Source organism: Saccopteryx leptura, chromosome 6 (genome assembly GCF_036850995.1).
Source record: "Saccopteryx leptura isolate mSacLep1 chromosome 6, mSacLep1_pri_phased_curated, whole genome shotgun sequence".
NCBI classification, from domain to species: domain Eukaryota; kingdom Metazoa; phylum Chordata; class Mammalia; order Chiroptera; family Emballonuridae; genus Saccopteryx; species Saccopteryx leptura.
Window position 1 is genome coordinate 31,636,585 of NC_089508.1, and position 15,145 is coordinate 31,651,729.

Below are 15,145 nucleotides of genomic sequence, written 5' to 3' on the forward strand. Positions count from 1 at the left end.
TCTAATTTTAAAAGCACAGTCAAATCGGAAAAGCATCACCTCAGAGGATGCTGGTTTTCTAAGTCTGATGAAGGAACCAAACCTCACTAACAACTATTTCCCAGTGTCTCAGGCAGCCAAATGTCAGACAAACTTCCCTTCCCTGTTCTCCTTTGGTTTGGGTCCTGCCTTCCCACAAGGCCCAGTGTAAGTCTCAGCAATTTGGGAAATTATGTCAGGGTTAATTCTCTTCTTTCTAACAGCACTCAGTACCTGAACCACTTAAGGGAACAAAGTACTCTGCCTTATCCTTTCCCCCAATTAGCCTGTGAGGCCCTCAGTTCCTGGCAGAGGGCCCAGTGTATATGTAATAGCTTCTTAACACTTAAGTGGTTGAAATAATACTAAAGACAATGGCATGGGGAAGTCATTAAAAGCATGGGCACACACACAATGTAGTACATAAGATATTTGATTTGCAATAAGAGGACCTGGGTTCAAATCCAAACTTTATTCTTTAGTGGTTGTGATAAGTTTATTGTAAAGACACCAATATGACATAATATAAGAAAGCATTTTATATCTTGTCAATTGCCAATAGTCATAAGCTGTTAACAGCCTTTGCAACCCATTATTTCTCTGATCTCAAGAGGTGGTTCATATTGTTTATTCCCCTTTAGAGTAAAAAAAAGGGAAAGCGCAGAAATAGGTACTACAACCAGAAAAACAAAGAGAAAGAAAGCCTTAGCGACTATAGTTCCCAAAGTTTGTTGGTAGCCACCACCTGCTGAAACCTCACCAACTTAGGCCTCTGTGCCTCCACCAGGACAGGGAAGAAGTAACAATAAGACACTCAGAAATTAGAAAGTGCCTGGCACACCCCAGGAGGTCTACAAATACTGAGTGATGAAACACTTGCATATACTGCCTGGGACAAGAAGAGATTCACAGGGACCCTTTCCACCTGTACACCGAGAACTAAGTAAGCAGAGTTTTATAAGAACAAAGTGAGCAAGACTGAGGCCCCCAAGCAAGTATGAACTTAAGCATAGCAACAGTCTTAGCTTCTGGAAGTACTGTCAAAGCCAGTCATTAAAATCATCTTCAAATTACTCTTCCAGTAAATGAAAAGCAGAGTGCAGTATCCAGCTGCCTCAGATTAAAGCAGGATAGTGGGGGGAAATGAGAAACAGTCAGGATGTCCCATTACTGCTAACAGGAGGATGTTCAGAAGGGAAGAAATTAATGGACTCATCAAAAGGTTGGTGATTCACTTAAAATTAAACTGATCCAATCTTTCCCTGTATCAAAGACCTCAGGTTAGTCAGTGCTAGAGCTGACTGAAGTCTACCCAGGCAGGATGACAGGGGCTAAATGACCATTAACCAAGGCTGGGAAATCTTCCCTGTGCCCCATTAGACAGAGGTTGGAGAGACAGGGCAAGACCATGGTTCTGAGGCAGGATGTGCTGATGTCCTTTAGCCTGCCAATACCAACAGCAGGAACTAAAAGGCTGAAAACAGGGTCAAATTCAGTCTGAAGAACAGCCAACTCCCCTAGGACAGTGAAAACATTCTGCAACCCACAACAAGGTAAAGTGGGCCAAAAAAAAAAGGAAAAAGGCATCTGGTGTGACCCTCACACAGATGGCGTAAGTAGGATCTTCTGTGATATCCATGGGCACGCCACAACCCTTAACACACTCAACATACAAATATTGATGGTAAAGTGCAGAGGAGTTAAGAGTACAGAGGGAGGAGAGGGAGGAGGAAGAGAGAGGGGAGAAGGTGGAGGGGAGGAGGGCAAAGCAGGACAATCATACCAAGTTAAGAAGACGGCAAGGAGGAACTAAAGGAAAGGAAAAGAGGTACGTGGATACTACCTTCTCTTCCATCCACCTAGCAAGGCCCACCATGAGCACAGTGCCAGGCCGTGGAGAATGTGGAATGACAATCCCCAGCACCCTGGAAACTAGAACCGACCATAAAGCCAACGAAACCTTCCAGTCAAATGTGATTATCTGGAGTAAAGGGATCAAACCCAACAAGGACGCTAGGTCATTGCTGTCTGGACACAAGTTTCACGGAAGCAGCGTAACTGCAGAGGCTGGAGACTTTCAAAAGAAAAGTTAATTCCCACTTTTCTATAGTTTCACCTTCAATAAGCCAGTCTCTGGATAAGACTCTGATCCAGTTCTGTTTATCAACAGAAGCTCTCACACACACAAGAAGGAATAAGCAAGCACAGGTCCAGAACCTGGGGGAGGAAGTAGTCAGAGGAATCCAGGGTCTCAGAGTTCAAGGGGCCCTAGAGAGCAAGTCCAACCCTCCCTTCATACTTGAGTATCTCGAGGGGCCTTCAATTACTGCTCACTAGAGATGGGTGCTGGGGCTGATGACTGGGACCCCCAGCTCGGGACTCTGGTCTTCATACCACAACTCCAAGCTGTGGAAAGACTTCCTAAAATGCAGACTTTCAGAGCTTCTTGCTGTCTAAGAGGGCAGACTAAGAGGTGGAGGGAGGAGACGCCCAAGATGACCCAGCTAGGGACTCGCCAGTCTGGCTGCTCTCTGTACGATAAATGGCAAGGACCAAAGCTAGCCCAGAGGAGGTAAGAGACAGACCACCAGCATCCAACTTAATCATTTAACCTCTTACTAGTTGTCAAATTAGGTTGGTCTATCGGTAGCCTCCTACTTCTGAACCTCCTCTCTATCCAGTGGGTTTAAGGTCACTCAATTTCTCTGTCCCCATACCTTAACAAAACTTGCTCTGAAAAGGGTCAGATGGGCTTGTTCATTCCAAGTGTAAATCGATGGTTCACAAAGTATGATCCCCAGATCACCAGCAGCAGCGTGTAGAAATGCCAATTCTCAGTACTCGTTCTAGACCTACTGAATCAGAAACACTGAAGGTGATGACCAGCAATCTGAGCCCTCCAGGAGATTCTGATGCAAACTCAAATCTGAGACCCAACGGAGCCTATAACTTAGAAGGTTCAGCCTGCTGATTCTCTCACAGGTATGTGACTGTTAACTGGCACACTTGAATGACCTCTAGAATTTCAAGCCTAGGAGCCCACAGAGCTGTCACTGGAGGAAGAAGGAGTACCCTAACTCAGCATATTCCCCCACTTCCAGGGCTCAAGACCTTTAAACTGCCTTCAATTCTTGACTAGAGGCAGGAAAGCATGGGCTAAGGGAGAAAGGGTCCTGACTACCCTGGCGGGCCTCACCTGATAGGAGGAAAGCAGGCCTCTCTTCACCAGTTCTAGATATTTCAGCAGGCCTTAGAAGAGAAGAAGGTGGGCCAATAGGCCTAGGCCTCCCCTTGGCTGGAGGGTTGACAGGAGGTCACTCTGCCCGGACGCATCCTTCTAAATGCAGGGTACACTGCGTGTTTTGCAGTGAAGCTGGCCTGGGCCAGACAGACACTCAGGGAAATTCCTAAACCCACCTCCAGGGCATTTCACCATAGGAAAGGCCAAATATAACAGGCACCTTCTGTGGGTTCTCCTGACATTTTCTGGGACACGTCAGAGTGGCAAGTGGGTTTTTACTGGTGTGTGCCAGGAAACTGGCACTGTGATGTAGAATCTAGCACCTCGGTTTCCACCAACTACAACCTAAACAGTACAGAATTAAGAACCCTGCCGGCTCCCTTTCTGCTTCCCTGTTCTTTGCCCCAAACCTGCTCTAATTAGCCCTCTGCTTCTCCAGCTTATACCTGGTCCTCATTCCCAACAGGGACTCAGTGGCTTCTCGGTGGAAAATGGATGTCAGATTTCCAAGTCTCTCAAAATCCTGACTATGACATGATGAGTTGTCTGTGAGAAAAAAATTTTTTTTCATGATCCCTCCCTTTCTCCTCTCACCTTCTTTATTCCCAGGAATGAGGCACTATCATATTCAGAGGTCCAAGTTTTAGATTCAGACAGACTCCATAGATTTGGGCTTCAAACTCAAGATTTGGAGCTCTGTTGGAAACTTTAGTTTGATCTTGTATACAAAGGAGGCTATTAAATGCCAGCATCCTGCCCAGGGGTGAACTTAGTGCTTTGAGCAATTCAGGAAAGAGATTCTGACTAAAAAATAGAGCATAATAATAATCCCTTCCATTGAAACAAACTTTTATTGTTGACCGAGCAATTTAACATATAAATATCTCACTTAATCCTATTATTCACAATCTTAATTACTCCTGCAAGGCCAGGCTCGGCCACTACTGGCTAAAGAATTTCTGAAAGCCAGGGAGAGGGACTACAAAGTCTCTGAATTGCCTAACAACAAATATTGAGAACAATAGCATGGAGAACGGGTTCCTTTGCTGAAAGCTACTTCTAAAGAAACCTGAGACACATCTCTGCTAGAAGTCACAACAGTTCTTTGCACCCCTGAACACATCGAATCACATCTTCACCCCAACATCTCCAATTACCCTGGCCTGATCCAGATGAAGAGTCCTGGAATACAGCCGCATGCACGGATGCCAGCTGTTCCTCTACTTTTTCCTTTCCAGTTAGGAACCTCCCACACCCTCTGGTCTCCCTGTGGAATTTGTGACTCTATTAAGACCCACATGGGATCCCGTGTGGTGCATCAGACTGGCTGAAATAAGTCCTTGTCAGACACAGGCTTGCTGGATTGAAGCAGAGGATGAGGGGCCTGCCATGAGTGCCCCACCCTCAACCTTAGGCAGGCTGGAAGGGCAGCCTCACTCAGCCAGTCATTTCCTGTCCCCCTGGCAAACAGGAGCCTGGCAGCCATTCTTCTCATCCCCAATCTTCTCCACAGCTTGTACCAAAATCAACACCCTCTACCAGCCCTCTTTATTTCCCTCTTTAGGCTCATTCCACCCTTAAGCCATTAACTGGTGTTTGTTTTTTCTTTAACCCTGTGATCCTGAGGACACTCCTCTTTCTCTGTCTCCTTCCTCCTTCCTCCTCCCACCCCTGCAACTCTGACAGCTCCGGAGAGGCACCTGCCTCCACCAGCAGCACCTCACCCCCGGGTGCTTCCTTCCAACTGTGCTTTTGGTGATGTTCAGCCCAAACCTCTGAAATCTTAGGCTGAGGCTAGACTTTATTTTCCTTTTTTGAAACTCCAGCTTCTCAATTTATTCCAAAGTGGAGGAGACCACTCACTCATTCACTCACTACGGCAAGAGGCAATCCAGTTTGGGGGAGAGTATACTGGACTACCAAAAGTGTCAAGACAAGGGGCATGGCAAGTTCCAAAGGAAGGGAATGTCAAGGTGAGCAAAGCAGATACTATGTAAGTCTCTCTCTTGCCTACCTCCAGACTGTCCCCAACATGCTGGCTGTACCTGCCACTGGTGAGGTGCCACGTAACAACAATGATAACACCACAACCCTATAATGGTAAATAAAATATTATCACTCCAACTTCACACATATAAAAACCAAGGGACATCGCCTTTGAGAAACTGGCTCAAAATTACACATGTCAGTGGCAGAACTAGGATTCTGACCAGCTTGTCTAGCCCAAGAGATACAGTTCCTATCCCTCTATGCCATCCTGTCGCCCCTACTCACTAGCCCCTACATGGTGTTAGGTCTCAGTGTACACACTGCTCTCCCTCAGAGAAGTCTTCCATGACCATCCCAATCTGGGTCAGGACCCCTCCAATGTGTATTCCAGTATGGATCAACGACTTTCCTGATTACAGTTACGTCTCACATGGAACTGTAGCTGATATAGTAATCTTAACTCTCAGCAGGAGCTCACTGTGAATAAATCAGAATACCAAACCATCAGCTCTCTATTCCTCCTGGGGTAGAGCGCTGTTCCTAGCTCAGCTGCCCTCCTCTCACAGGCTGACTGAGGACCAAACTACATGTAATAACTTCCATCAAGAGCCAGTCCAATACCTTGTCCCAGAAAGCCTCCATGGCATTACATACCTACCTCCTGCTGCCCTTCCTGCCCACCTTATGCCAACAAATATTAGCTAAACAAGGTAATGCCATTTATGAAAATACCAAACCAAACCTGCCCCACAGCAACCCTGGCAACTCTCACTGGTCATTAGGAATAAGTCTATAGGGTTTGTGTATCAAGATCTGCAGAACAAAGGGTTCAAGTTCCCCAAAGCTGCAATTTCCAGAAGTTTTAAGCAGCTGTCCACTCCCTTCAAATTAAAAATAGTCAAGATTCTTGGAAACAGAATCGTGTTCATAAGAAATCTCTCTGATATTCTCCCAAAAGAAGAAACAGACCAGGAGCTCCTACTAATTCCATTCAAAACATACACACAAAGCTTACTCTCCTTCCTTCAGACCCTACTGATTCTAGGGGTAAGAGGATGGGGGGTGTCTCACAGAGGAGGTGGCTTTGAATTGGATCTTAAAGGATAAAGGGAAGGATGGGAGAAAGGGAAGAAGGCAGGACTCCAGCCACAGAAAGAACATGATAATAGGTTTGAACGTGCTTATGTTCAGGAAAAGGGGAAAAGCAAGTCTCCTTGGCCTTGACTTTAGGGACTAAGCTAGCGGTCACTGTGGGTGAGGATGGAACTCCAAACCCATCCAAGCTGCCCTTCCCCAGGCCGCCTCTCACATCAGGATGTTTTGGAGTCAGCATGGTTTTCACATGCATTCTTCCACATGACCTTTACTCCCCACAGGTAATACAGGTCTCCTTTTCCTCCCTCACCTAAGGGGACCTGCGCTGGGTTCAAAGATCTTCATCCAGGTTGAAAGTTAGTACACTCCATGATAAACTCTTCTGGGCAACCGGCCCAGTCCCAGTCCTTTCCTCTCAGAAGAGCCCCACCACCTGCATCTCCTGAGGCACTTTCACATGCTTCTCAACTTCCCAGACTTATGGGGAGCCATCAATCAGCAGGGAAGCCCCATAGGCGGCAGTCACTCACAGGGCTCAGGCTTGTCCTGCTCATCCTTACATGCAGGACGGGCCATAATTCTGCACAATCTTGCCAGGAGTGACCCTCTCCTTCCCCCAACACCTTCTCCAGTATGTGTTTGCTGGGTCCCCTGAGATGATCACTGGCCTAGTTATAGCGAAGTATAAAGAACTTTGTCCCTTCAAGGGGCTTATGTACAAACACAAAACCAAGAACACAGAACAAGAACCACGACCGAGAGACATGTGTATAAGAAAAGACCTCAAATATCAAAGACTGAAGCTGTCTACTGTATGAGAGGCATAAGCAGAGATCCACACAGCCTACTAAAGTCACCAGCTAAATTTACAGGCCACTAATCAGCAATTCTGAGCAAACACACAGTTATCAGGAGCCTTAATGGGGCTACACTGGCTCAAGACACCACTGGGACCTCTGCAATCTGGCCTACAAAATAATGAGACAACTGGGAAGCAGAAGCATCAAAGGCTTCTCCCCCAACTGCCTTGCACCTGCGCTTAGGTCAGTGCTCAGTAAACACTGACAGGCAGCTCTACATGGCCACTCAGTCCTTACTCAGTGTATGACAATCCCAGCGACTTGTGCCTCCCACCACTGCCAGAGTCAACAAGGCCAAACTATCAGAACTTAAGCCAGTGGCAATCAACACACAGGTCCTGCCCTTTCCCAAGGAGACATGTGCCTACTGCACGTGAACCACTGACTGTCATGTCAGGCCCTTTGTCTTTCATCAGGTGTCATTTGTTATTCACAGTAACACAGGCCACACCAGAAATATTTTATAACCCTATTTGTACTTGGCCATAACTTCCTGAAACACATTTCCCCTCCTGGGCTGAAATGCCTAAAATAGTTTTGTGAATTTAAAAAGAAAAAAAAAAAACTCTGCAAAGAAAAACATTTTCAAGAGAAGCTGTTTATCCTCTCTGCACTACTTCCAGAATTCTGAATGATTACACAATTGTACTTTAAAAGATGTGGCTACTGGCAAATCTAAAAAGTCAAAGAAGTTAAACAAGGGAGAAATACCCATCTCTGGGGAAGCAAATGTATCTAGCTGGGAGAGGCTTTTCCAGGAAGGACTGCTGTCAAGCAGAGCTGAGGAAAGCAGGAGGCGGCGAAGGACTGCCAGAGGGAGGGAAGACAAGAGAGTTCTTATTTTTTTATTCTAATGTTGAATTCTCCCAGATGTGATTAGGAATCTTTTGAAATGTAATCCTTCAATCACATCTCAGTGCTGATGAAATGAAATATCTTTAAAAGAACAGACCCCTGGCATTCTCAAATTTATAAGGTTTCAAAAATCACTCCAAAAGTTCCTTAAAAAGAACAGCTTTGCAGAGCTCAGGCCCTGCAATGCCAGTGAGACAGCTTCACTGAAGGGAATGGCTCACTGTGAGGCTACCGAGCTGAACCCCAGCACCAACACTGCAAAGGGGCACTACTGCTCTTTTCTCCTTGTCTTCATGTGTAGAATGCCAAGATGTGGCATTTGAGAATTAGACATATGAATTATGAATAACTCATGCAGGATGCAGGACGTATTTAATAGATCCAAGAGACTCCAAAAGATAAAAAAGAAACAAGAGCACTTTCCAACCCTGAGTCTGAACTAATTAGCTGTGGTGTCAGAAGTATGGGCTGTACCAAATGGTGCTAGAATCTCACCTTACAACCTATGAATAACTTCTTTGTATGCCAGGCACTATCCTAAGTGCCTTACATATATCATATTATTCAATCATTATAGCAATCTTATGAAATAGGCACTATTATCATTCCTCTTCTTAGGGCACATCCATAGTGAGGTCAAGAAAATTATCCAAGGTACCACAGGTGGCTAGGGGTAGAGGCAGTATTCAAAACCCAGGCAGTCTGACTCTAGAGTCCGTGCTTTTAATCAGATTACAGTGCGTCTCTAAAAACCAAGAGACCTGGTTGGAGCAGAATGACAACTAGATATTACACTCAGCTGTACTAGTGACCCCAGTGGCTCCACGAGAGCTTCAGGTAGTATTTGCCATTTAAAGGCATTTATGAATTGAATCCTATTCCAAATGACAGGAGACAGCTATGTGAAGGAACTCAAGCGTTTTTCACTAGTTACAATCTCACCATCATCTTCCAATGAATTCACTTTTCATGCTTTAGGTTTGCTTAAGGTGAGGTCAGTGAACAGGGCTGGGAGAAGAGATTTCAGCAGTCAGCACCCCTCTCACTCACACATCACAAACTGTCTCAAAATGCTGCTGTCCCTCTAGGCTCCGAAGCTAAACAGGAGATGGGCCAAGGGCACTCCTGATCTGGCCACAGTGCAGGCAGCCAGCCTTACCTGCACAAGCCACCTGGACTGGGAGGGCTGTTCAAACTATCTGAAGCCTCATGCTTCTGAATGACAAGAAGGAAAGGAATCTGTCTGTGGGTAAAAGGTGGTGGAAAAAAAAACACGAAAAAAAAAGGTGGTGAAGAGTTCATCTGCAAACCTACTAGGAAGAAATTAAAGATTGAGTGCTTTAAAGACCCTAGTTTTCTCATTGGCACTCTGTGGCCCTCTTTGGCAGAAGGAGTTGGGCAGATAAGGATAACCTCCCAGGCTCTAAAGTTAGCCCAGGACAGTAGGTCACTTTGCTTCGCAAATGGAATCTGTGTTTAGTGAGGGCTTTCACCCAATTGAGACCCACACACGTGTTCAGTCAGGTGGACTCCTGGTTTCTTTTGTTCAAAAGTTACAGTGCAAGGTTTATACCATGTGTTTGTAATGTCCTAAACATGGCACAACAATTAGCCTGCAGAGGGTAATTTCTCAATGTCTTTTTATGACACCACAGTACAACAAGCCCTGTAATGACCTATCCAGCCTCCTACCACAATCCTCAAGTCTTTTTATAGTGACAGGTAATTACACTATGGAGAGATTACATCGCTTTGTCAGCTAGGTTTGCAGCTGACAGGAAGATGCTCTGCGGATGTTTTGGGAACTACATCCTCACTTAGCAAACAATTTGCTGTGGTCCCTATTGATCCTTCCCAAGAATAGAGCTGCCTTGGCAAATCTTGTGCCTAAACTGTGAACCAAACAACCAAGGGCCATTGTAAATAAGAAGAGAAACAATCACAGAGGGAAAAGTAGTAACTCCTGCATCCTTTATCCAGTCTTTCTTCTTTGTCAAAATGATCTTCTAAAGGTTGATCTGAGTGCTCCAATAGAGCAACATAAGAAATGGGTCTCAGAGAAGCCTGCATTGCAACAAAGGACAGGTTAGTGTGGTTCTCAGCAGACCACATGGGCAATAGTCAACAGACTAGGCACAAATCCCAACCAGAGTCACCACCTACAACTGCCTGTCATTGAGCAAGTTATCTCTCTGTGCCTCAGTTTCTCATTTGTAAAATGGATACATGACCACCTAGGACCATGTATCGGCTCTGAGAGCTTTAAATGAGATAACCCACGCTGACAAATAAACAATGTTCTGCATGCATCAGTTTCCTACCTGTACTCTCCTCTCAGTTCAGTGTACATCATCTATGACTCCAGGCCCCTTAGAGATGGGGAGGTGATCCAGAGCCTCCTGCCAGAATCTTTCTGCCACAGCAATGTCAAGGACCATAGCTACGTCATCCCCCTGAGAGCCCAGTTCTCAATACTGTCCATCTTCAATAAACTCTGCCATGTGGAAATAACCATGACTGCTTTCCCAGCTATTTTCAATTTACTTTAGATGCTTGTGTGATATTACAAAGGGCCTAAAGTGTCATGGCAACATTTTAACAGAAACAAAATCAGAAACTAATAAAATACTGAGTTTTTTCCCCAAAAAATATGCTAAGGAAGGGGTGGAAATAAAAATCAAGAACTTTTTATACAAGTCAGTTGGGATTGTCAGTTGAGACAATCAAACTATGCAAATATGGATGACAAAGAAGATTCCGGAATTAATCAATCCTTCCTCAAATGGTTAAGTTTGATACCATATCCCCATCCCAAAAAGTGACTTTGCTTCTTCAGTTTTGTTTTTTGAAGACAGTACATGATGTCATCTGCATAGTCTCCTGCCCTGCATGACTCAACAGCAGGTCACATACCACTTCTGTTGTTGTTATTATTTGGGAATTACACCACATATTTTATATATATATCAAGTGCCTTCCAATCATTTTTATTAGTCTACACACCATCCAACTAGCATCCTTAAGTGTCTTGTTTCTATTTTATAGAACAGACAAAGAGGTCAAGTGTTGCCTAAGGTCATAGAACAAGTTTCTTAAGATCACAGACAAAGGGAAGGAATTGTTAGATCAGGGAGAAGCTGCTACATAACTGGGGTCCTAATTCCTCTCTAACCCCCACCCCCAAAGGAAAGCTGGGGAGCAGGAGCATAGATCTTTTTATTTCTGATCTTTCCCTGCACAGTGTGACTGGATGTGAAGAATCAGATTTGCTTACTTTGCCACTACTAAAAAGGAAATTTTTCAGAAATTTCTCCCATCTCTGCTAACGGAATGACTTAGGGGGAAGCAAGATCCAATGCCTCTCTGCCACCTTCTCCCTTATAACAACAAACCTTAGCTGTAGACGAGAGAAACCAGGATGGAAAACTGACCGGCAAACATGACATCTTTATTCCAGAACTCTCAAGTGCCTCTTCATACATGATTCTTTTCTCTTAAACCTGAGCAAGTATGACCAAGATTAGGGGGTAACAATGGTATTTATGACCAGAGACTATGCAGATGAATTGCCCCCCAGAATAAGCCCACTAACCTATGTCCAGTGGGATCCTCACAGTCATGACTGAATGTACATACAAACATATTCAGGGTCTAGTAGAGCCCACTGAATAACAAATCTGGGTACTTTACAAGCACTTCATTTAAAAATGTCTCTGGAATGGATGTTCAGAGGCAGCTACAGGAGAAGGAAAGAAATGCAGGAAGAGGAAGGCCTGCATGTCATCTGCTCATGGCAGGCACAGCCATATAGGTGTGCTCTGGGTTTCAGGCCATGGAGTAGGCACCGCCTTATCCCAGAAAACACTTTAGAGAGAGGGAAAAATATTGGCAGCACCTTGGTGCACTGGACCTAAGAAATGGTCCTACCTGCACCCTGATCTGTGCCAATACACACATGCTTTGTGGGTCAAGAAAGACTTGGGAGGTGGGATGGCAGGGCAGGAAGGATTCTTTGCAGATGGGTGAGAGAAAGAAAACAAGAGCCAACTTTCCATCCATCTGGGCTGAGCCCACACTATAGACATACTTTTTCCGTGGGTAGAATAATAACCCCTTATCTGTCTAGTCTGGAACCATCAGTCCCTAATTGATTTCAGACTTTGGATAGAAGCTTGGGAAGGTGTGGAGAATTTGAAAACGGAAGGAGGAAAAGGTGAAGCCCATAAAAAGGAGGGTAGGGTAGGGGGGATGGCTTAATAAAAATAAGAAAAACTAAAGACTTCAAACAGAGAAGGCAGACCCTAATACTGCCAGGTAACAAGCTGAGACAGCTTCCCCAGTGGAGTCTTGGAAGAGGACGGTCTCAGCAGTACACCAGGCACTAGGCCAGGTTCCGGTCCTGGTCCCAAGACCCTGGGCAAGTGCGCAAACTCTAAACTCCACCCTAACCCTGACCAGTCCTAGCTTCCATCCTTCCTGCTCTGACAGTCATTCCATTCATGCATATACTTATTAAGCACTGTCTGTGCTGGGCTGGGGTAGGATGGCAAATCTCTTCTATGAAGGAAAAAATATTTAAAGTCTACATATTTTAGGCTCTGGAGCAACATGGTCTATGTCACAACTATTCAACTCTGCCACTGTAGCACAAAAACAGTCATAGACAATGTATACACAAATGAACACTATGTTCCCATAAGACTTAAATTTACAGGTACTAAAATGTGAGTTTCATACAAGTTTCACACATTATAAATTATTCTTTTTATTTTTTCCAACTATTTAAAAATATAAAACCCTAAATTCTTAGCATGCAGGCCATGGAAAGACAGGCAGCAGGGAGGATTTGGCCAGTGGACCAGTTTGCCAACTTCTGCTCTAGAGATACAGTGATGAACAAGAGTGGGTCTCCAGCCCTGGCCGGTTGGCTCAGCGGTAGAGCGTCGGCCTAGCGTGTGGAGGACCCGGGTTCGATTCCTGGCCAGGGCACACAGGAGAAGCGCCCATTTGCTTCTCCACCCCTCCGCCGCGCCTTCCTCTCTGTCTCTCTCTTCCCCTCCCGCAGCCAAGGCTCCATTGGAGCAAAGATGGCCCGGGCGCTGGGGATGGCTCTGTGGCCTCTGCCTCAGGCGCTAGAGTGGCTCTGGTCGCAACATGGCAACCCCCAGGATGGGCAGAGCATCGCCCCCTGGTGGGCAGAGCGTCGCCCCTGGTGGGCGTGCCGGGTGGATCCCGGTCGGGCGCATGCGGGAGTCTGTCAGACTGTCTCTCCCTGTTTCCAGCTTCAGAAAAATGAAAAAAAAAAAAAAAGAGTGGGTCTCCACATTCTGTGGTTCTGTGAATACCATTCTAGAGGCCGCCTCTGGCAATGGAGTCGCCCTATGCATGTAGGCCCCGCTTCATTCTGTTGCACACTGGTGTAGGCTGTCCTTCTGTTTCTTTGAAACCTCATGCAACTATGATATCCACACTGTAGTGTCCCAACCATTAGTGGTCCCCTTGGTTGTGCCAGGGGGCTCCTCAGGCCAACGATGTCTCAGGCTTAGGGGAAAGGTTTTAAGTGTCAGAATGAGGTGAATGAAAGCAGCAGAAGAGAAAATCTGATGTGGGTAATGAGGAAAGCTATGATGGAACAAAGAAAATCACTAATTGTTTCTCCCTAAAAATCAGAAGAAAAAAAATGATGAAATGATATTGTACCATTATCTGTATGTGCTGGGCAAGTGAGTGACACAAGTTGATAGAAGGCCACACTACATCACACAGCCTCCCTCCAAGACACCTTCAGAATCTAGATATCATCCTCTAGACACAGTGGTTTTCAACCTTTTTACACTTGGGGACCAGTGAAAATAGACAAATGATTTCGGGGTCCATTAAGGCAGAAATGACCCTGAACATAAGTGAATTCAACTAAGACCACTGGGTCTATAATCTCCATACAATGCCAGGGTGGTTAACCGTTTTTGCGGAGCGGCACGAAATTTCTGGCAGACCAGTGGTTGAAAAACACTGCTAGAGAACGCTGGTCAAAGAAAACTGCCGTATACATGTATCTACTGAACTCCGGTGGGGCACCGTTACTGGTGAGCTCAATCATAACTGACTGACACCCCTAACGGTGTTTGAACAGAGGCAGGTTCTGTAGCATCACCCAGAGCCCTAAGATACACACCCTAAATATGGTCTTTCTAAAAAGAATACAAGGTCCAGAGGACCACATGAAGAGAAACTAGAGGGCCTTCAGAGCACTGCTGAAGTCAACAAGGACCACACAAATCCCAAGGGCTCCCTGCTGCAGCTATAGCCGGTTAGGGCTTTTCTAGCTTATGCTCTTCAACCAGAAAATCCTTAGAATCATGAAAGTATAGACTGAGGGAGCTAGATGTGATCTTCAAGGTTATCCAGGTCAACCTCTTCATTTGACAGCTGCAGAAACTGGCCCAGAATGGTTAAGTGGATTGTCCAGATCATAAAGTTTGTAGTGTTAATGACCAGGTCCTGCTTCACCAAATTATAATACCTCAACTGAGAAAAAGAATAGAGAGACAAGAAACAAATAATAAAGAGCTAACCATCAGTAACGCTTAACTGTTGATTAAGACTGATTATGTCAGTCAATCTTCACAACCACCTTCTGAAGTAGGTACTATTATTTTGCCATTCTGCAGCTGAGGAAATTCAGGCTTACAGAAATAAAGAGACTTGTTCAGTCAGAGTCACAGAACCAGCAAGTAGTAGGAATGGGTTCTGAACACAGGCCGTCTGGTATCAAAGCCTGAACCCTTACCTGCACATCAAGCTCTGAGTCCCACATGTCCTACCTGATAACAACAGCTGGGGTGGAGTGGGGTGGGGTGAGGGTGATAATGTCATCACCAGCAGGTTCCTACACAGTCGTCCTCCATCTGGCTCATGAGGCCCCTTGGTGCCACACCAGCAGGACTGGCTCCCTGCTACACTACAGTACAAAAGCATCACCCTTCACTCTCCCTGTAATTGCCCAAAAGACTGAGAATCCCCTACCCCAGCTTTTGGGAGAAACAAGGGTAGTGTGTCCCTTCCCTCCACAGGTAGAAGGCTGGCC

At 45.5% G+C, this 15,145-nt stretch overlaps 1 protein-coding gene across 4 annotated transcripts in view; it reads right to left on the minus strand.

The window, feature by feature from the left end:
* The window catches only part of SUSD6 (sushi domain containing 6), a 105,312-nt gene that overhangs the window by 41,257 nt on the left and 48,910 nt on the right, over positions 1 to 15,145 (minus strand). The window lies entirely within an intron of this gene.